The sequence below is a fragment of the Anser anser genome (genome assembly GCF_964211835.1).
Source record: "Anser anser genome assembly, contig: HAP1_SCAFFOLD_122, whole genome shotgun sequence".
NCBI lineage: Eukaryota > Metazoa > Chordata > Aves > Anseriformes > Anatidae > Anser > Anser anser.
The window spans coordinates 146,507-167,563 of NW_028153782.1; the positions used below are offsets into that span (position 1 = coordinate 146,507).

General features: G+C 37.9%; 1 pseudogene across 1 annotated transcript in view; it reads right to left on the bottom strand.

Moving 5' to 3' along the window:
• LOC310891475 (adhesion G-protein coupled receptor V1-like) overlaps window positions 1-21,057 on the bottom strand; it is an 87,315-nt pseudogene that overhangs the window by 10,648 nt on the left and 55,610 nt on the right. The window contains exons 34-46 of the transcript in view: window positions 20,588-20,727; window positions 17,591-18,200; window positions 16,429-16,644; window positions 15,239-15,454; window positions 13,796-14,040; window positions 13,420-13,601; window positions 11,750-12,564; window positions 10,115-10,324; window positions 5,747-5,877; window positions 5,389-5,488; window positions 4,216-4,395; window positions 2,494-2,657; window positions 767-860 (exon numbers count right to left, since the gene is read on the bottom strand). The product of the transcript in view is annotated as an adhesion G-protein coupled receptor V1-like (transcript). The remainder of the gene's footprint in view (window positions 1-766; window positions 861-2,493; window positions 2,658-4,215; window positions 4,396-5,388; window positions 5,489-5,746; window positions 5,878-10,114; window positions 10,325-11,749; window positions 12,565-13,419; window positions 13,602-13,795; window positions 14,041-15,238; window positions 15,455-16,428; window positions 16,645-17,590; window positions 18,201-20,587; window positions 20,728-21,057) is intronic.

Below are 21,057 nucleotides of genomic sequence, written 5' to 3' on the forward strand. Positions count from 1 at the left end.
GTTCAAGGAGACAGCCAAAGAGAAAGTGAGACTATACAACACTGTTTAGTTTGGATGAATCTTTCATTCTTATATGCTACTCCTTTCATATTTTAGACTCAACTATTCACAAATCAGCAATGAGTCTTGCAAGTTACCTTTCAATCTGTAACGAATTAACTCAGTCACTTCTATAAGCATGCAAAGAAAAGGGAAAAGAGTCAAAGAAGATGTCTGACATTATATAACTAGTCTTTAGTACCACAGGATAATCCAACAGTTCTTAAAGCTAATGACTACTATTCTACTGAATTCTGAAGAAGCAAAATGAGAAGCAGACTAAGCAAATAATAAAGATCATTGCAAGAGTAGGAAAACCATAAAATATGTTTCCTAAAAGTGATAAAAGAATAAAAACAGACTTTTTTAAAAGAGTGAGCAGAGTAGCCACATAAAGTTTTTTTTTTACTTTTTTTTTCCATTTTGTAGTTTGTAAATGAAAATCAGATGAAAAAATCACCAATAAACTTTTCAAATAATTGTCCTTTCCAACTGATAATTACTAACTCCTCTACGAAAATTAATTTAAATTTTCCCAGAGTTTAAAAAGCAAGAGATTAAGTGTAATAATAAATCTATTTCATATTCTATGATGTTTCTTCTAAATAACCATGTCTCATCTCAGCATAGTTGGTAAGTAAGAGGAATAATGGTAATCTCCCAAGGTAATATAATATAAACCATTAAAAAGGAAAAGTAAAAATAATTTGCTATAAGATGTTTTTACCTAGCTTAGGTGGGGATGACGTTGAATGGTTCATGATGAGTTCCACTGAAGTTAAATTAACCAAGAAGAATTCTTGCACCTCTGGTATATCATCCTGCAAAACACAATCCTGCAAAACACGCCTTGCCGAGGCGACCGGCTCCGGGGCAGACGCGTGCTGCAGCGGAGCGCGGGATCGGGACAGGCAGGGCTATTTTTCGGGCACCGAGCCTACGTGAGGGAGCCGCCAGGCACCGGCAGCCCTCGTGAGGGAGGCTGACGAGGCGTAGGCGGGGCCAGCAGCGTCAGCGTCAGCTCCTCCCCCCGGCCGTTCAAAGGCAGCCCTTAGGGAGCGCGAGCGACCAGGAGCGCGGCGACCAGGGCCGGCAAACAGGGAGTGACGCGGGGGGAGTGACGCGGCAGTTAGCGAGGCAGTTGGCGGGCAGGGAGGGCGGAGCGCTCACACCCGCCCTTAGGGACAACTCCTCTAACGGCACTCTCCCGTCAGCTGGGCTACAATGGTCTCCACCAGGCACGGTGCTTTCTCTAGGAAGTCAGTGCACACCCAGACCGACTGCCCGCCCAAACATGCGGCAGTTCAGGTCTCCGGATGCGGGGAGTGTCTGAGCCTCTTGCTGCCATCGGCGGGAGGCAGGGAGACTGCTTGCGTGAGGTGCGAGCAGGTGGACGACCTGGTCCGCATGGTGGCGGAGCTTAAGGAGGAGGTGCAGAGGCTGAGGGATATCAGGGAGTGCGAGCGGGAGATAGACTGGTGGAGCGACTCCCTGCAGGACCGGAGGGAGAGGGACCAGGGTGAGACGCCCCAAAGGGGGGTGGACCCCCTGCCCTGTTGCCATCGGGCAGAGGGAGGGGACCTGCGAGTTGAGGAGGAATGGAGACAGGTCCCTGCTCGACCTCGCAGGAGATGCCCTCCCCTTCCGGCGCCGCCTTCCCAGGTGCCCTTGGACAATAGGTTTGAGGCCCTGGAGCTGGAGAGACTGGTGGGTGAGGATGAGGTAGGAAGCCTACCCGGGAGGATGCCTGAGGTGAGGAAGTTGACTCCACGCCTCAGGACTGCCTCCACCAAGAAAGAAAGAAGGGTGATTGTTGTAGGCGACTCCCTCCTCAGGGGAACGGAGGGCCCTATTTGTCGGCCTGACCCCACACATAGGGAAGTATATCATCCTGCAAAACACAAATACAGTACATCCTCTTCTCATTGTCCTTTAAGAAACTTCCACAGAAGTCACCAAAAAGGATCACACAACAAGTCTCTAATATTACTGTGACACTAGAATTCATTTTTCTGTTTTCCTGAAATAATTTTATTGGGTCTGAAACTGATTATCGTGGAAGAATTAAGTAAGACATTATATATCATGAAAAAGATCCTGTGGTGACGCTAAACTATTCTTGCAAATAAATTACTGACCGATTTTAGAGGCATGTATCTCCAGCAATGAAAAAGTATGAGCCTGTAGCCAGCCATGAAGCACACTGTTCTAAATACTACTAGATAGTTGGTAAAGTTTTAATGAGACAACTTTATTACCTTTAGACAGAGGTAGAGCTGCTTTCTGTGACTATTTGATCCCTTGTGATTTTAATATTAAGATTGAAACCATCTTTCTAAATGATAGTGAAATATAACACAGGGCTTCAAATAATGGCTGCAAGCTTTAGTTCCCAAAATATTACCCTTTTGAAATCATACAGAAAAGTACAGAATTAAAGGGTTTAGAGGTTACCTCTAGAATAGTAATATTTATGGCAACTGATGTTTCTCCTTCTTCTAAAATCAGTGAGCCAGAAGCAGGTACATAATCAGCTCCTGGTTCAGCCACAGTCTCTTCTGTCTGATTACTTACAGTGAGCAATCCTGTAACTGTGGCATAAGTAACATTGATAGTACCTGTTTAATTTGTGAGGAGAAAAAAAAAAAGAAAAAAAAAATTGTTTTTCAGTTCTTATATAATGTTCACTGGAATGGATAAAGACAAGAGATCAAATTCTCATCCACAAAATAAAAAGACTAACTGCAAAACAGAAGGATTAAAAGAGTTATCCAAAGTACATTGGAGCTAGTGTACCTTTGTTACCGTTATCAATATGCCTTCAATTTGACCTTTGCTGACTTGTCTGTCTGCATAGGACTCAAAAATCATTGGGTCCAAATGCATCCAGAAATTTGAAGTTCTGTGGACCATAAATATGAAATTGCTGAAAGACTAACTGGGACATCTCATGTACCATTAATATGAGTTTTTGCAACAAGGACACTTTTTGGGAATGACAGATATCTAAGAAAGGCTCTAAAGACAGTGCTGGGAAACACAGATTAATAAATCTAGATACTTTCCTGGGTAGATTGACAAACTTCAATAGAGAACAAAATTAGGGGACACATGGATAAATATTACCAAGCAGAAAAGTTATACATTATAGTTTTGAGAATAAAGCCACCTCTCGCTAATCTGGTAGGGTAAGTCAAGTGGCAAACATAAGGAGTATGAACCTGAAATAAAATGATAGATGAAATTAAAAGCTGCTCTATATGAAATAAAATGTAAGAGATAAAAGAGTCCTAATTAATAAATAAGTAACGATGCTTATTTTAATTCAGTGAGAGATCTTGCACTTACTATGAACAATTATCTTAAAACATTAGTTTACTGAATAGTGTTCAAAGAGTACACTAGAGTATGGACTGGTATTAAAAAATAAATGGAAAAATAGTGTCATTAAAATGTCTCTAAAACTCTCTGGTGTCTCCAGATCTTGAAAAGCACTGTAAATGTTACTTCATTTCAAAACAAGTATGGCAAAAGAAACAGCCAGATTATCACCGAGGTGTAAATATAGTCCAAAAAGGCAAATAGGAAATTATTATACATGTTTTCTCACAACATAAGTTGCTATTTTCAGGCAACAAACACAAGATTCATTTTTTTTTTTCATGAAGCACACTATTGTATTGTAGAATTGAATACTATATAGTTTAAAGGATGTTAATGGATAAATTGATTCAAAGAGGAATCAGAAATTGTCAGAGGAGACATAAATTGAATTCAATGGTCTGGACACAACTTTTTCCATGTGACATTCCTAAGGTGCTGACTTCCTGAAATTCAGAGAAAAAATATGTGGGATGTGTGTACATGTCACTTTTCTCATGTTTTTTATTTTTTCTGAAGAGACTAATGCTTTGAGACAGACTCATTAGACAAAAATATGGTAACCTTAATAGCCACCTGATTGTTACAGCTTTCAGATCCCTTGCTGTATTAATGAGGATTATGACTCTAGTAATAAGTAATATTTAGTTTCCAAGTCTGCAGAAAGAAGCTTAGAAGTTCTGAAAAAAATACCAACTGTAACAAAGATTTTTCCAAACTTTCATTATCATGGCTTTTATTTGCCTAATGATAAGCAAAACAAAACTTCCTTTCTCTTGGAGTTGTTATACAGACCTAGAGATCCAAATTCTCTGTTAATAAAAAGCTGAATTGTTTTGTTTTCTTCTGGGATTAAAACCACCCTGGATGTGGAAGCAAAATTCAAAATTCCATGTGGTTCATCACTAGCTTCTACTGTTAGAACAGCTTCATATCCTTGACTATCCAAAACAGCAGCACCTGTAGAAGAAACTCCTGCAAGAGAATCAGTGGACTGCAGTGAATGAAGTGTTATGCAACTAATATTTTTGTCTTACATTATTGTTAATATTACATTTAAATAACGTTCAGTAGCCATGCAAATACCACGAAACCAAAGCTCACTGAAGTATGTGGATGGTGTGGGACCTACACACATATATATACTTACATTCTATAACAAATAGAAACAGAAATTTTATGCATACCAAGTACAAAGTCACAAAAATGTATTAAAAAATAAGAAAACTTAACAGGCCAGTGCCAAATATCAACTTCCCTATATTTTAAAAGGAAATAAACCATTTTCCCAGGAAGTACCTCCAAAAGCTTAAAACTATATTCCACTTCACAATCATTACATCAATAAACTGATATGTTTTCCAACTATTGCTTTGATGAATAATTTTGCTCATCCCGTTGGGCCACAGTGACTCTCGGAAGTTGATAAGGCACCTCGCAGCAACACAATCCATGTCAAGTTAGTTTGGTGTTTGGACATTAATTTCAGTTTGAAAAAAGGTATTTCAGAACGGATGCAGTTTAAGGCTTCTTTTCTCACTATAATTTTAATGGCAAGAATAAAATATTCTGACCACCTTGAATTCAGGGACAGATCAGTAAGTCTGCAGCTTGACAAGATTGTTTAAAAAGATAAAAATATCTGCATGTTTCATGGCAACTCTATCCATGACATATTAGTAAACTCAGTTTGCATTAAGATTAAGGGAAGAAACAACCATTGAATTAAATAGGCAGAGTTAAATCAGGATTGAAAACCATTTAAGTGTATTTGTGGAGACACGGTGGGATTTATATATACATACATAAGGACCAAGCCTATTTCAATAAAATGTTAATGAACTTTGCGTACTTTGCACCAGCTGCAGTTTGCTCAGTCCTATACCTCCAAAATGAAATAATAAAATTAAAAATATTATATTATTAAATGGTATTTTTAAGATGTAGCTGGCTATAGTTCTGCATTACCTTCTGTTTTGATGTTGTATAGGATGACTTGGTATTCTTCTTTTTCTTCAGGAATATGGTCATCCAGCAGATCAACATACAATGTTGTATTCAACGTCCCCTATTTGTTTTAAGGGTAAATTGATTAGCCATTATTTTATAAAACACAAGTGATATCATAATGACAAGTATTTTGAACAATTTCTTTAAGAAGAGTTAAGTATCAAGAATTGTAAGCTCCCTCCAGTTTGTAAGTCAAAAAGTGAGAAATTAAATAATCAAACCAAGAAAGAAGGACTGTTGAAAAGGCACACTTTTTCTCAGATCAGTTCTAATCACACTATTTTCCTGTAGCCAACATCACTGTTTATGGACTTACCTCAGGAAAAAAAAGTATTCCAGAATAGTTTGCAAAATTTTGTTTTACATTATGTCCTACTATCTTCCACTCAACAGTAACATTTCCCAGTCCTGGAGGAGTTCTTACGATGTGGAATTGTAATTGTTCTCCTAGGAATAAAGGACAAGATGCAGTGTTTCAGGGTCTCCTCTTCTACATGTTGGTTATAAAAATGAGAGGTCAAAAACATGCATCACACAGTTAAAGTATTTTTCCTGAAAGATATTGCTATTTTTGTCAGTTTGAATTTCACAGTAGTTATATACCACATTCACTTTTAATGCTGAAAAGAAAAACCTAAACTTAAACTCTTCTAGTTTTTTTTTTTCTGTTTTTAGTTCACACTTGGAAATAATTATGAACATATGAGGGAACTTGGTATAGATGAATAACTTAGAAAGGGAATGTTCATGAAAACATGCGCAAACATTAGAGCAATACAAGTCTGTAAACTGTACAAAACAGTAACTACTGTATGTACCAACAATAATAGTAGTTTTCTACAACAGTTCCCTGGAAAGAATACACATTATCTGAACATTTGCACTGTCTTGTGACTTTATTCAATGCATGCAGAAAAAAATGCTTATAATTATCTGTAAGTTCCATTTATGTGAGTTCGAACTTACAAATATGGTCACTGTTAGAAAACAAAACATTCAGAAAATGTTAATAATTTCTTATAATCTCAGAGGTAATCAGTATTGCTGGACAATGTGCATATAAAGGAAGCAAATACTATGGTATTTTGCACATTTATAACATTTAACCCCAAAGGCACTTTAATTAAAAAGAGTAGACCTCTTAGTAGGCTTTGTAAAATGTGGAAATTGTTTTATATTCACAAGTTTTTCACAAAATTTCCATTAAATATTTTAAATGTGGACATGTGAAATTAGCATGTTATATCAACATGGAATAGATCAGTAGGCAATATTTTGCAAAACATTCACAATAGAGGACAGATGGTTATTTATAATAGGTAGGTACATGGCATTCATATTTCATATGCATTTTTCAGGTCCACAGAATTTAAGTTCAACAGCACATTTTGTCCTGCATTGGCTTTCAGAGACATGAAATATGCAGAAATCTACAATTCTGAGATTTTTGAAAACAATACATGAGATTTCTTTTGCTTATTGAAGAATTAACAAAACATAAGATAATGTTATAATAACATTATGCTGCCCAACTAGTCCCTTTGATTATGCAATTTAGAGAGCAGCAACTTAGGATGCTGTCTTGCTATTCTACTGTATTACCTTACAGAATTGTACAGCATTGTACAGCTAAAACTGGCAAGAAAAATCTGAAAATTTTCTAGTTACATTTATTTTTTGTAAGGAAGAGTCAGAGATATGCATGTATATTGGCTACCAATGAAAGAGAAAGGAATTCTTAACTTCAAGAGCCCTTAATATACTTAAATAAAATTTAATATTGTAAAGAAGTAATACAAAAACTGTTTACACCCATTTTCAAATACATAAATGTGCTATTCAGCCCCAACATTTCAAACTTCAGTTAAGTCTCAGAGATGTCAACATTGATGTCGACATTGATGTCGACATCTTTGGCTTAAGTTGGTCCATGTTGCTTCTAAGAAAATTAAGGAATTCAAAATTTATTGATATCACAAGGATTCCACTTCTACAGTCAAATATCTGGATGGTAGACTCCCAATTTACAGGTTCCTCTGAGGCTAAATCATTACAGTGTTTAACACTGCACTGCAATCCACTATGTTCTATTTGAGAATTTTGCATATCCATTACAAAGAAATAAAGATTTAAAAGAAAAGTGGTTTCAATGGTTTAGTACCATTGGGAAAACACACACACACACAAATAAGGCAAAGCTTATTTCAATATATCTCTATAAGTTATAATGAATTTTCATTGAAGACTGGGAAAAATGCTTTATGATATAGAAAGCTGTTCCACTATAATCCAAACACTGAGAAGAAACTTGAAGTCATTATTACAGATTCCAAGTAGTTATTTACTGATCCATGTTTCCTACCAGCTTTACCAAGATTTTTTTGGTATTCCTATCCAGAAGAAATGCTAATATGAACACTAATTGATTTCTGAAGATTGAAAGTGTTATTAGGCTAAATTCAATATTTTTTTTAATATTTAATCCTTATCCATACTTTTACATTTCTACATTGTGACTTAATAAGTGATGCATCTCTTACATAGAGAAACAAAGAGGTGGGTATTTATCGCTGTGAAGAAGGGAGCATCAGCCGCTCTCCTCTTCCTCATTACTTTAAGCTACTGCAGTGCATTTTCTTGTAATACAGTTACACAACTGTCGCAGACCCCTGTCCAATAAAAAATACTACACTTATCCTCAATAAGGTAAAAAATAACATGCACATTGTGAAAACAAAATGTATTCACTTAACAGAAAATTTTCAATAACACAATAACTGTAAAAGTAATGATATTTGGATTTATGTCTGGTAAATTTTGCTTTCGAATGAAAAAAATATTTTGACAAACTAAAATAATCTAAATGCCTTAGCTCTTTTGCTCTTTCTCTATTTCTCCCTTTTTCTCTCTCTTTTTTTTTTTAATCAAAGACACTTAGTTCACTTGTTTTGTTTCTGGCTGGAAGGCAATGAACTATTTCTTTTCACAACCTGGAAAAATAATATAATAATAACTATATATAATAATAGAACTATAGCCAAGTACTTCAGTTTCAAGCAGCCAGCATTTGGTAGCATGCTATGAATAACATTTAACCAGTTGAAAGTATTCAGGGACTTTGGGACTGAGACAGTTTTTATTAATTCCTTGTGCTCATTAACAGCTCTTCTTAGCTAATCATATCACATCTGGCTTGGCACAGAATTAACACAAACCATACCTAGATAAAAAACCAAAGGTTATGATGCCCTTTCATGTTGGGAAAACAAAACAAAAAACCTTTGGTTGAGAAAGCCATTTTTCTTCAAACAGAAAATGTAGTGCACACATTAGGGGACAAGTTCCTGTTTTGTGAACTTTCCCTGCCCATCAGTTCAAACATCAGAGAAACGTGATACTGCAATACACTGAGATTCCATCAAAGGCCACCTAAAGCAATCACCACCAGTACTATTATCATCCTATGCAAAACTGCATCAAACTGTAGATGAAACATGCCGTGTATTCTTTAAAACAATAGTAGAAATGTTTAGTACATACCAAATTATTATTGTTCTTTCTCAAATGTTTGCTTTCTCTTATAATTGCTACTTCCCAAATCATCTGCCATAAAAAAACATCAGGTTCATGGGACAGACAAAGGGAAGATGTTACCCTAGTGTTTCTGCAGGAATGTTTTCTAGAATATTTTAAATTCTTTGTAAGTCGCTGATAGATCTGATTTGCTTATGACTATTAGGTGTGTGTATGTTGGCAGTCATGAAGTGGGCTGGCAGGAGCCTCGTGCAGGCCAACAAAGAGAAGGGCAGAGTCCTGCCCCTGGCGGGGAGCAGCCCCAGGCACCAGGGCGTGCACCCTGATGGAGAGCAGCTTGACAGAAAGGGCTTGGGGTCCTGCTGGACACTGCACTGGGCAGGAGCCAGCAACATGCCTTGTTACTAAGAAGGCTGATGGCATTCTGGGCTGAATTAGGCCAAGTATCCCTAGCAGGCTGAGAGAGCTATCCTTCCCTTCTACTCTGCACTGGTGAGGCTGCACCTGGAGCACTGGGTCCAGCTCTGGGCTCCCCAGTGCAAGACAGACCTAAACGTACTGGGAAGACTCCAACAGAGGGACACCGAGGTGATCAAGGGAAGGGAAGAGAGGCTGTGAGAGCTGAGACTGCTCAGCCTGGAGAAGGGGAGGCTCAGGGGGATCTCATCAGTGTCCTTCAATACCTGAAGGGAGGGTGGAACAGGACAGAGCCAGGCTCGTGTCAGTGGTGCCCAGGGACAGGACAAGAGGCAGCGGGCACAAACTGGAGCACAAGAGGTTCCCTCTGAATATCAGACAGCACTTTTGTGCTGTGTGGGAGCACTGGCACAGGTTGCCCAGAGAGATTGTGGGGTCTCCCTCCTTGGAGATACTCAAAAGCCTGGACATGGTCCTGAGCAACCTGCTCTAGGTGGCCCTGCTTGAGGGGGAAAGGACCAGATGACCTCCAGAGGCCCCTTCCAACCTTAAGCATTCTGTGATTCTATGAATGCTTGCAAGAGTTCAAAGTACATGTCAGGTATGTGGATATTCACTTCTTGCTGGTGTTCTCTGAACAGTGAAACACAATCATTGTGAGTCATTATCAACTGAAAGCACAAAGATGGAAACTGGCATTAAAATTTGAGCGTGGTCAACACAAAGAACACACCTTCACAACCAATAACAGATCTTGAGGCTGTATGGAAGCTTATAATTCCTGCCACATTGTCACTTGCCAGAATAATCACTGTGACAGTGTCAAAACTGGGCAAAATTCGACTCCCTCCTTCAGTATGGACCAGGCTGATTTCAATACTTTCATCATCCTCTGGCTCTGGATCATCTATAATGGGCAGCGTGACCATCATCTTTGTTTCACCTACAAGGAGAAGAACGTATACAACCGTGTGTCCACTTGGAAACCACCTTGTAAAAAGACTCAATCATCTCATTTTGAAAATAATTAAATACATAAAATATATTAAAATTGCATGAAACAAACTTATTTACCTTTCTGGAAGTCAGTGAATGTCATTATGAAATTTTATCTAATTACTATTGATCAGTCACATTAAGCCAATAAAACGATCACATCATTAAATATACTATGTAGAAATTAATTATATAGGAATTATTTCGGAGTGCCTAGAATTCTTTATTTTCATTACAAATTCTATGACTTTAAAATTTAACTTAGAAAAGGGGAATATCATTCTTGAAAAAAAAATAAATTGCCAGGTGCTAAGCTCTCCGATGAACCATTTACACAAGGGTGTACATTCAATATGAGTACATTTACTGAGCCAGGGAATGCATTGAAATGGGATGACATTTTGTTAGTTCCTTGCCTTTGGGACTATCAAAGAATAATAATGTAAGCAGCAAACACCGTTAATCTCTAGTCGCTATATATCCATTAAAATTTACAACACAATCCTGTTGTTCAGTGCGTGTGCATAACCCAGCTGTGTTTTATGATCATTAGAATATCAATTTACAGAATACATATGTATTTCCTGCTAGATTGTCTTTCAAAATACTTCAAAATCAGTTTTTACTAAACTTATAACTGGTAATGTAATTACATGTCAGCCTCACAATCATTGCCAGCAGCCATGCCTTACTATTCAGATGATTTATCAAGCTAGCACACTAGAATCTTTACTACGCACCTGGAAATTGCTTTCAAAATATCAGTTCGATTAACTCAGACTTTGAAAAAATAAAATACAGCATAAAATACAGCATGCTGCATGGTACTTAAGTAATGTCTGAGAGGGACTTGTTTGTCCTGTTTGCAATTCTTTTAAATATGTTCTGTTATGTTACGTTTAAATATGTTTTGTTGTGTTACAATATGATCTCAGAATTTAAAGAGATGTCATGAAAAATTAGTACTGTAGTGACCGAGGGCTAACAAAAGACCACTTAGGCCTGATTCTCATTTCCATTATCCTTGCTGTAACAACTATCTTCGACTTTATTAATCCTTACTTATGTGGTAAAGGAAATCTTTATAGTGCAATATTTATACTGCAATATTTCTTTAATAAAAACCCTTAGGTATTTATTGTGCTTAGATATTTCATTGTGCTTTGCTACCACTGTGTGTGTTCTGCAAGATAATGCTACATGCTAATGAACAACCATACTCTTTTGCACGTGTATCCTTAGCATTCAGGAAAATTTAGCCTAAGAAGAAGATATCAGTTGTCAAAACATCCACAGTATCGTGTACTTGTCACGTTCTTTTTTCTTTTTCTTAGTTTTACAAAACAGAAGCCAAAACGAGAGCTTGTCTCACCTTCAGCAAACACCAGAGTCTCACCGACACCTATAAAATCCAAGTTTGGAGTAGCAGTCCCACCAATGACACGCCATTCCACTGTCACTTGTCCCAGGCTGCCTTCTGTTCTGTGTATCATTAGCTGCACGTTGGTCTGAGGACGTTCCTCTACTTCAACATACAGACCTTTCTCTGTTGCATTGGGACTTACACTGTAGATCTTAAACACTCCAAATGCGTCTCCATTCATCATTATGATAACTGTGGAGGTATTTGGCTGTCCTATGGTTGGTTGGTTTTTTGAGCTGGCTGAGACGTTCATCAGTTCTGCTTTCAAAAGGGTTATAGTGAATCTCTCATCCAGTTCTGGCAGGCTGTCAGGCAGTATGGTAACTGTTAGATTTGCAGACTCTTCCCCTTCCTGCATTATGGCCCACTGTCTTGTAACAGGTTCATAATCACTGCCAGCGATGGCTTGTGTGCTGAAGAGGGCGAATGCACTGGTAACGTTTTTCTTGTAGGTCCGGAACCCTGAAGTGTTGTTAGTTAATGGGCTGATATCTGACGTCAGCCAAAGGCAGAGAGGAATCCCTGAGGCACTGGAAAATGTAAAGGCTGAACATGCTTGTTCTTTTAGGCACTGAGCTGCACAGGAATACACAGGGTCACTTGCTGCTGACACATTCACTCTGGTCTTGGATGGTTTGTCAGGAATTCCTTGTACAGGAGGCTCGTAGTAGGCCAGGATATCCTGACCTTGCTCCACAGCAAGAGCTACAACGTCAGTCTCAGAAGTGCTGTAGAAAATCTGCAGCTGACCAAATCTTCCCTCACTAAAAGACATTATAATAAAATAAAGTTCTGTTAGTTGACAAAGGATGTCTAATATTCTACATGTTTCTGGGTTAATAATAGAAGTGAACAAAATCAACTGACCCTTTCTGAATTGCTGAAAAATTCCAAATAACACATCAAAATGCATTCCCTTTGAAACTAGTACCAGAATAACTGAGTTATCTTATTTTTTTGTGGATAGCAAGTTTGATTATTTATAGCTTAGGTAGTAGTCTGTTAAGAATGCATATTTGTAAACATTTGGTTCTAGGAGTTAACTTAGTCTTCTTCAGGACTTGGCAGCTCTCCTTACTTGCAAGGAAGAAAAAGCCGGTGACACCCAGACTTATCATCCTTCCTCTAGGATCACATGCATAAAACCTGTTTTCCTTCTCTTATTTTCATCCTGTAAGGGCTGGCCATTTTGTCCTCCTGTTCAAATCACAGGAACAGGCTACCATGCAGGTTTAAATGATTTGATGATTAAACGGACAAAATGAATAGTACACTGTGTACGCTGAGTTTACATTGCCAATGTAAACTCAGCGTATTCAATGTATACTACTGTATACAATGTATACAATGTATACTACATGTATACAAATGTATACAAATGTATACAAAGTATACAATGTATACTACAAAGTATTCAATGTATACTACGTTTAAGTAATTTATGTAATACACAGACATCTACTTCAAAAACAATGTGTTTGAAATGAAAATACATTGAGATGGCAGATCAAAGAATTGATGCACATATTTTTATGAGAGGAGCATGAAATTTGACATTATAGTGAAAACAAAAGTGAAGAATAAATAGTAATTACAAATAAAGCAAACATTATACAAACCTTCGCCTGACTGTTATGTTTGCCAGCAAATTTCTTTCTAGTGGCTCCTGAACTCGATATAAGGATTGATGAAAGAAAACTGTGCCATAAGGATTATCATTGGCAGGTATTATAATACTTGCCACGCCATCTAACCCAATAGCACCACCATTGGAGGCCTGAGTTAATTCTACACGGACAATCTCAAAGAGAAGAAAAGAAAAAGAAGTAATGCAGCTAGACAATTTGTGGTTTTTCTAACAATAATTACAAGCAAAGTATAACATGAAATTATAGCACCTTCCTGCCGGAACATTTCTTGTTTTCCATCATACATATTTCTAGAACAAGTCAAAATTAATACCATCTTCAAGGAAGATGTAAGTGCTTGACTTACTTCTTCTATTTCTGGAACATCATCAGCCAGGATTTCCAATAGTAGCATCTGAAAGGCTTCCCCAGGGGCAAAAGTAATATTGCCTGAGGCAACCTGCAAGTCCTCATCAGCAGGGTGTCCACCAATGGTAGCAACCCACTCAACAGTAACGTTACCAAGTGTCCCAGCATTGCGGATTACTGGCAGATTTATGGGTACTGATCCAGATTCAGGCTCCTCCACAGTAAATTCGGTCATCTGGAACACTGAAGTGCAGCACAAAGAGGTGTATTTCATTAACAGTAATATTTAAAATAAAAACACCATCCTAGTTACTGAAGTATATATTTTATTTCACTTGATTGCATTCATTTGCACAATTAAAAAAATGTTAATCAGGTTTAAACTTCAAATTGAACTTTCAGTATCATTTTATCTGCAAATAAAATTGGCATGAAAATTCAGCCCCCACCCAAGAGTTTATTCCAACGTATCCATTGTTCAAGGCTAGCCATGATCTAAGTTTTTAGAAGACGGTCAGAAGGTAATTTTTCCCAGTGAGGAAATTTTTTATCATTTTTTATGTCACGTATGGAAAAAATGTGTCAACATATTCCATCTAAATTGTTTCAAATATAAGTCTTTCTTGTATAAAATCTTTAGTTGTTAAGAATGAAGTTAATGAATTATCCATGTGGAATTATTTACTTTTGTCAATTTCCTTTACATTTTGCTGATAAAATGGAATAACTGAAATAAAGTAGGGTACTAAAGGGAGAAAGAGTAAGTCAAATAAAATGGCTGGAAAACATACACCAGAAATACTGAAATAGAAAAAATAAATAGAAAAGATAAATTTCTAAAATGTCATTAAATTTTTGAAATTACCATTTTTTTCTCAAAACCTGTGTAATGAAACTATTTTTGGAAAGTGTCCACAATCCATTTTACTGATAATGATAGAAAGAAGAAAAACTACAATAACTAACAACCAGAACATACAAGAATGCAATTTAAGTCATATTTGTACTTTCCAATTTCCCCAGATATTTAAACCTGCTTTGCCTGATTATTTTGTAAAACAATGACACTGCACTATCTAAACAGGTTTTGGCATGTAAACTTAAGCTTCAAGCTATTGCAGAAATGCAACATTTAGAATAGATAAAAAAATACAAATTAAATTAAAATCCATCCCCATTAGGAGACTCCAAAATCCACCTTCGTCTCACAAAATCTTGATATATAAGTTGACTGAATGCTTCAATTTCGCTATATAAGGGCACCATTTGCCCTTACTTACACGTTTTAATTTAGTTTATCTTATTTTGTCCTTTACTGTGTTCATCCAGACTTCCCTTTTTGTATTCTGAAAATTTTTATTCCATTGCCCAGTAATAACTCACCCACAAATCAGCAGATTGCTACTGGACAAGAGAAAATATGCAAATAAGACTCATTTACCAAAGGATCCAAACGGGTCATCAGAAGCCTCAATGGTTATGACTGCCCTCGTCAAAGATCCAAGCAAGGCTCCTCCTGTCGTTTGATTCAGCAGCTGAACATAAAAGGACTCCTCAACTTCAGGATTGATATCATTAATTATATAAATTGGCACAGCTTTACTTGTTTCTCCTTCTAGTAAGACAACATCTGATGAGGCTACACTGTAGTCCTCACCTAGATTTGTACATGAAAAAATAACAAAACAATCAAAACACAGAAGAATATTAAGGCATTCTGGTTCATTATGAAACATCACTAATGTTTATCAGCACTAATATTTATCTGTTCTTTTTGCATTCCCTTGTGTTCATATGTTGGTGTGTTTTTTTGTGTTTTTTTTTTTCTTTATCTTCATACCCAGAAAATACAATTGTTTATTTCCTAGTGCCTTTTAGATATCTGGATGGATGAAAATAAATCTCATCTTGGCCAAAACAGAGTTTACACTGTCAGTCCAAGAAGCAATTACAAAAGGTCCATTATTATCTTCCATTGAGAAGATCACACAACTGTGACATTTCTATATTTGATTTCTGATAGTTGTCTGGCTTTCCAAGAGATAAAATGAAACAGAAGTACCTTTTTCAAAGGAGATTTTACTAAAGGACATAAGGTCACTCCTTCCCTCGTGGAGCTTTTCAGGGATCACCTGAGAGCTTTACCTTTCATTTGCAAAGTAAAAGTCTTCTTGAATTGTGCTTAACATTTGTCTGTTTCACAGAGGAGTCACCAGCTCTCAATTTCCCTCCAAGAAACTCAAATAAGCCATGTATGGTAGGTTGAAATATGTACAAAGGACTAAGTACTAGCTATATATACTACTACAGGATTTTTTATTTTATTTTATTTTTTTGAGAAAGTGAGTGGCCACCAGGGAAACAAACAGCCAATTCCTTTCCTTAGTTTTCTTGCTAGATTCTTCAGTGATGATATCTCTGAGTTTTTTTAAATTTGATGTAAGGTCTCTTCTATAGGACCTGAATTCCTGTCTCCTAAGTACACTCAGTAAGTATCTCACACTTTGGTATTTTTTCTACTTGTTTTACTAGACTGCATTCAATACACGCTTGCTTTGGTTACTCGAAGCATACAGTATGCTCTTTCTGGTTTAACACAGAATGTGTATTTCTGCTATTTTGATTTCTTACCAGCTGTTGCAGTTATTGGCATAGCTTTGAATTTCACAGAAACATCTGCAAAAATTCCCCCAGTTCTGGTCACGTTAATGATTGGTCCAACATAATTTTCAGCAACTCGCACAGCTGAAGCTGAAAGCTGAAGTGTTCCAAAAGCATCATCATTGGCATTGATAATTACATGAGCTATAGTCTCACCCACTGATCCAAGACGAGGAGAATTTACAACTGAAATATGAAAAAAACCTCTTACAGCAAGCCTGAAATGCCTCCTATATATGGCTATACTGTTCATATACATACACCTGAGTTTAGTGGATGGCCACTACTAGCTTTCAATAAAATTTTCATTTTAGATTTGGACAAAATATAACTACAAACTGCACAAGCATATTTTTGATGTTTGAATTATATTATGTCAGAAAATCCACATTCTTACTAACTTATTATTCTACCCTGCTGTGGAGCATACAAAACACCAGTTCTTTGAAGAGGTGAGGTACTAGCAAAATTACTTACTTATTTGTCCATAGGACAATAGAATTTTACACTAGCAATGATGAACTATAAGTAACCTTTCAGTTTCCCAGTAGAATTTTTTGTAGTGTTTCCCTTAAAAATCAAGATTAATGTGGGAGAGTCATGGGGGAGAGGGAAGGGAAATTAGGCATGCCAAGAAGCTCTTAAGCATAAATAAGGCTGTAATGACCTGAATTTATCTGATCGGGCAAACATCCTCTACGCTAAAAAGCCAGCATGAAGCTGCAATTCTACACCACTTAATGTTTAAAAGGCTTTTTTCGCTTTCAGTAAGTGCAACTAGCTTATTTCCTATCATTGTGCTTTACAGAAACAACAGGTGAGCAGGTATTAGCACACAAAACCAATACAGTAATACAGTTGGCCTAAAACACCTGGGATAAAGCAGATGCAGAAGGGAGAAAGAAATGTCCACCCCTGACAAAATTTTGTGGTAAAGGAAATATATGCTGACACACAGAATCTTCATACTTAATGTGAGATACTCTGACATATAACTTACAGGATTCTTAACTATACAGAGTTAGGCAGAGGTAAAATTTTACTGTAATTTCAATTGCTGCATTTTATCCTATTAAATATAAATATTAGCCTACATATTTAAGCTTTGGGTTTACATATGAAAGACACTTACTTGGCCGATCCTGTACTTTGTCGATCAAAACAGTATTGTTTAGCTCCACAAAAACAGATTCTGACCTCTCAGGATCATAATCATCCAAAATAGGCAAAGATATTGTGGCTTCGCTTTCATTGGCTGCGAAGATCACATAACCAGTAATGGGTATATAATCTTCTCCTTGTATTGCTCTAACAACATCAGGTGGAAGAAAGGGTGACTTTTCATCATCACCTAAAGTTCTGTATGTAACCACTACTGTACCAAGAAGACCACCAAGCCTTACTATTGTCAGGGAGATATTTTTTGTTTCTTCCTCAACTTTTATTGGTCTGTTTCTCTCAGAAAAGATGAACAGTCCATATGGATCATCATTAGCTAAAACTGTTAATGTTGCATTAGTGTGATTTCCAAGACGACCACTGGACACATTGATGATCAAAACTGAAAACACCTGATCCAGTTCAGGCACGTTGTCAGGAGAAACTTGTATGGTAATATTTGCTCTCACTTGGCCAACATCAAATGTTACATTCCCATATGCAGAGACCAGGTCTTCTGTAAGATCACAGACTATGACCCAATACAGAGTCACCTCAGACAGGGCCCCATGAGTTCTCACAACCTAAGTGGAAAACACAAAGATTTATGTATTTCTTTGTACTATAAGAAAGAAGAACATAAAAGTGTAAAATGGCATACAGCAAAGTCACAGAATCACAGAATATCCTGAGTTACAAAAGATCCACAGGGATTATCAGGTCCAACACCTGACTCCACACAGGACCACCCAAAATCAAATCGCATGTCTGACAGAGTAGTCCAAATGCTTCTTGAACTCTGGCAGCTCAGTGCTGTGACCATGTCCCTGGGGAGCCTGTCCCAGTGCCCGACCACCTCTGGGTGCAGAACCTTTCCCTAACCCCCAGCCTGACCCTCCCCTGTCCCAGCCCCATGCCGTTCCCTCGGGTCCTGTCGCTGTCCCCAGAGAGCAGAGCTCAGCGCCTGCCCCTCCGCTCCCCTCGTGAGGGAGCTGCAGGCCGCCATGAGGCCTGCCCTCGGCCTGCTCTGCTCTGGGCTGAACAAACCCAGGGACCTCAGCCGCTCCTCATACTTCTTGCCCTCTAGACCCTTCACCACCATAGTAGCCCTCCTTTGGATGCTCTCTAATAGTTTATGTCCTTCATATATTGTAGCACACACAGTGCTAGAGGTGAGGCTTCACCAGCACAGAGCAGAGCAGGACAATCCCTTCCCTTGACCATCCAGCATTGCTGTGCCTTATGCTCCAGAACACAGTTGACCATTTTGGCTGCTAAGGCACACTGCTGGTTCATATTTCTCTTGCTGTCAAGCAAAACCCCCAGATCCCTTTCCATGGGGCTGCTCTTCAGCCTCTTGTCCCCAGGCCTGTCCGTACAGCCAGCATTGCCCCTTGCCAGGTGCAGAATCCAGCACTTCCTCGTTTAACTTAATTCCAGTCAACTGTGACCTCTCCAGACTCCAAGACTATTGAAAAATTATTGAGAGAGGTCTTGCAATGACATCAGCCAGCTCTTTCTGTACTTTGGGATTAATCCCACTGGACCCCATAGACTTATATGCATCCAGCTGGAGCAGCAAATCCTGCACAAGTTCAAAGTTGGCTGGGAGTTTATCATCATCACAGTCCTGAAATTCAGAGCTTTGGGTGTCCCCGAGCCCATCATTGGTGTTAAAGACAGAGGCAAAGAAGGCATTAACCTCTGCTTTATTGGCGTACTTATTTGTGAGGTTACCAACCTCAACAAGTAATGGATCAATGTTTTCTCTGCTCCTCCTTTTGCTGTTAGCATCCTTTAAAAAAAGCACTTTTTGTTGTCCCCACAGTACTGGCCAGCTTCAACTCTGAGTGAACATCACCTCTGTAGTCCTTGTTCAACTGACCTTGCTTCCAATGCCCACAGATTTTCCTTTTTCGCCTAAATTCTAGAATAAGATCCCTGCTCAGCCAAGCTGGCCTTCTGCCCAGCTTGCTCAACTTCTGACTCTTTGGAATTGCCTGTTCCTGTGCTCTTAAGAGGTGTTACTTAACTAACCAGCACTGATGGACTCCAATACCTTCAAAAGCAGGTTCCAAGGGGACCTCACAAACTAGTTCACTGAGTAGTCTGAAGTCTGCTGTCTCCATAGCTAGGGCTGAACTTTTGCTGGCAGTTTTCCTCCTATTACCAAAGATTTTAAACTCAGCCATCTCATGGTCACTATGGCCAGGACAGCCTCCAATCACCACTTCACCCACAAGACCCTCACTGTTTACAAGCAACAAATCTGGAGGGCACCTTTCTTAGTCAGCTTCCAGAGTAACTGTACCAACAAGTTATTGTTAACGTGCCTCAGGAATTTCCAGTACCTGTTTGTATTGGCTGTATGGTATTCCCAGCTAACATCTGGGAAGTTGAAGTCACCCACAGGGACAAGGGCAGATGACCTAGAGATATCCCTTAGTTCATTATAGAATAATTTGGCAATGTTGTCCTCCTGGCTGGGTGGTCTATAGCAGACTCCCACAACAACTTCATCTTATTGTTATAACTTATTTCCATGTCCCTTAATCCTTACCCGGAGGATCTTAAGCATGTCATTGCCAACTGCAAGCTGCACACAATCCAGCCCCTCCATTATATACAGTGCAAAGTCATTGACATGATGAGTTAAAAATAAACTAATTTTAAAAACAGTGTAATCTTTATCATCTTAGCTTTGCTGTATTTGTTGTGTCATCAGCACTTACTTTAAAATATTCATACCTCAAATGTAAACAAGTAGAAGTAAATTTAAACTTATATAAAACATTTTAGTTTTAAGCTGAAAGATACACTTTAGAAAGTGAAGTATAAAATGTCAAGACAAATGTACATGATAAAGTTAAGTTAAAATGCTGTAGACCTATTATAAAAATATTGCAGAATGCTCTGTAAAATAGACATAAAAGAGGATTGCATAGCAATATGAGACCCAAAACTTTCTAACCTGCAACATAATATTGCTATCTCCATCTTCAGGCTCAGTTCCATTTACCGAGAGTGACTCAGTACTGAACTCAAAGACGCCATGAGCATCATCAGAAGCCTCAATAGTCACAACGATGTGGGATGCAATTCCCAAGCTGGCTGTAAGTGCAAGTGCCAAAATGAGTTATTTTTTTATACCATCTTTTCTTAAAAGCTAAGGAAGTTTGTTACAAAAAGCACACAGAAAAGCATAACTGGAATATTTCTGCTGTTTTGCATTTTGTGGTGTGTTTTTTTTTTGTTTTAAATGTGGAATAATTATCCACATGGATAAGGAACTCACTTTCAATAATGCAGTCCTGGCAGCCCTTCTATGGAACAACACTCCAAAGCAACATATAAAATGCAAATATTTTAAGAGAGGATCAAAAATAAAATTACTTGTCTAATTAAGGAAAATGAACTAGAATTTAGGGTAGGGGAGAGTTA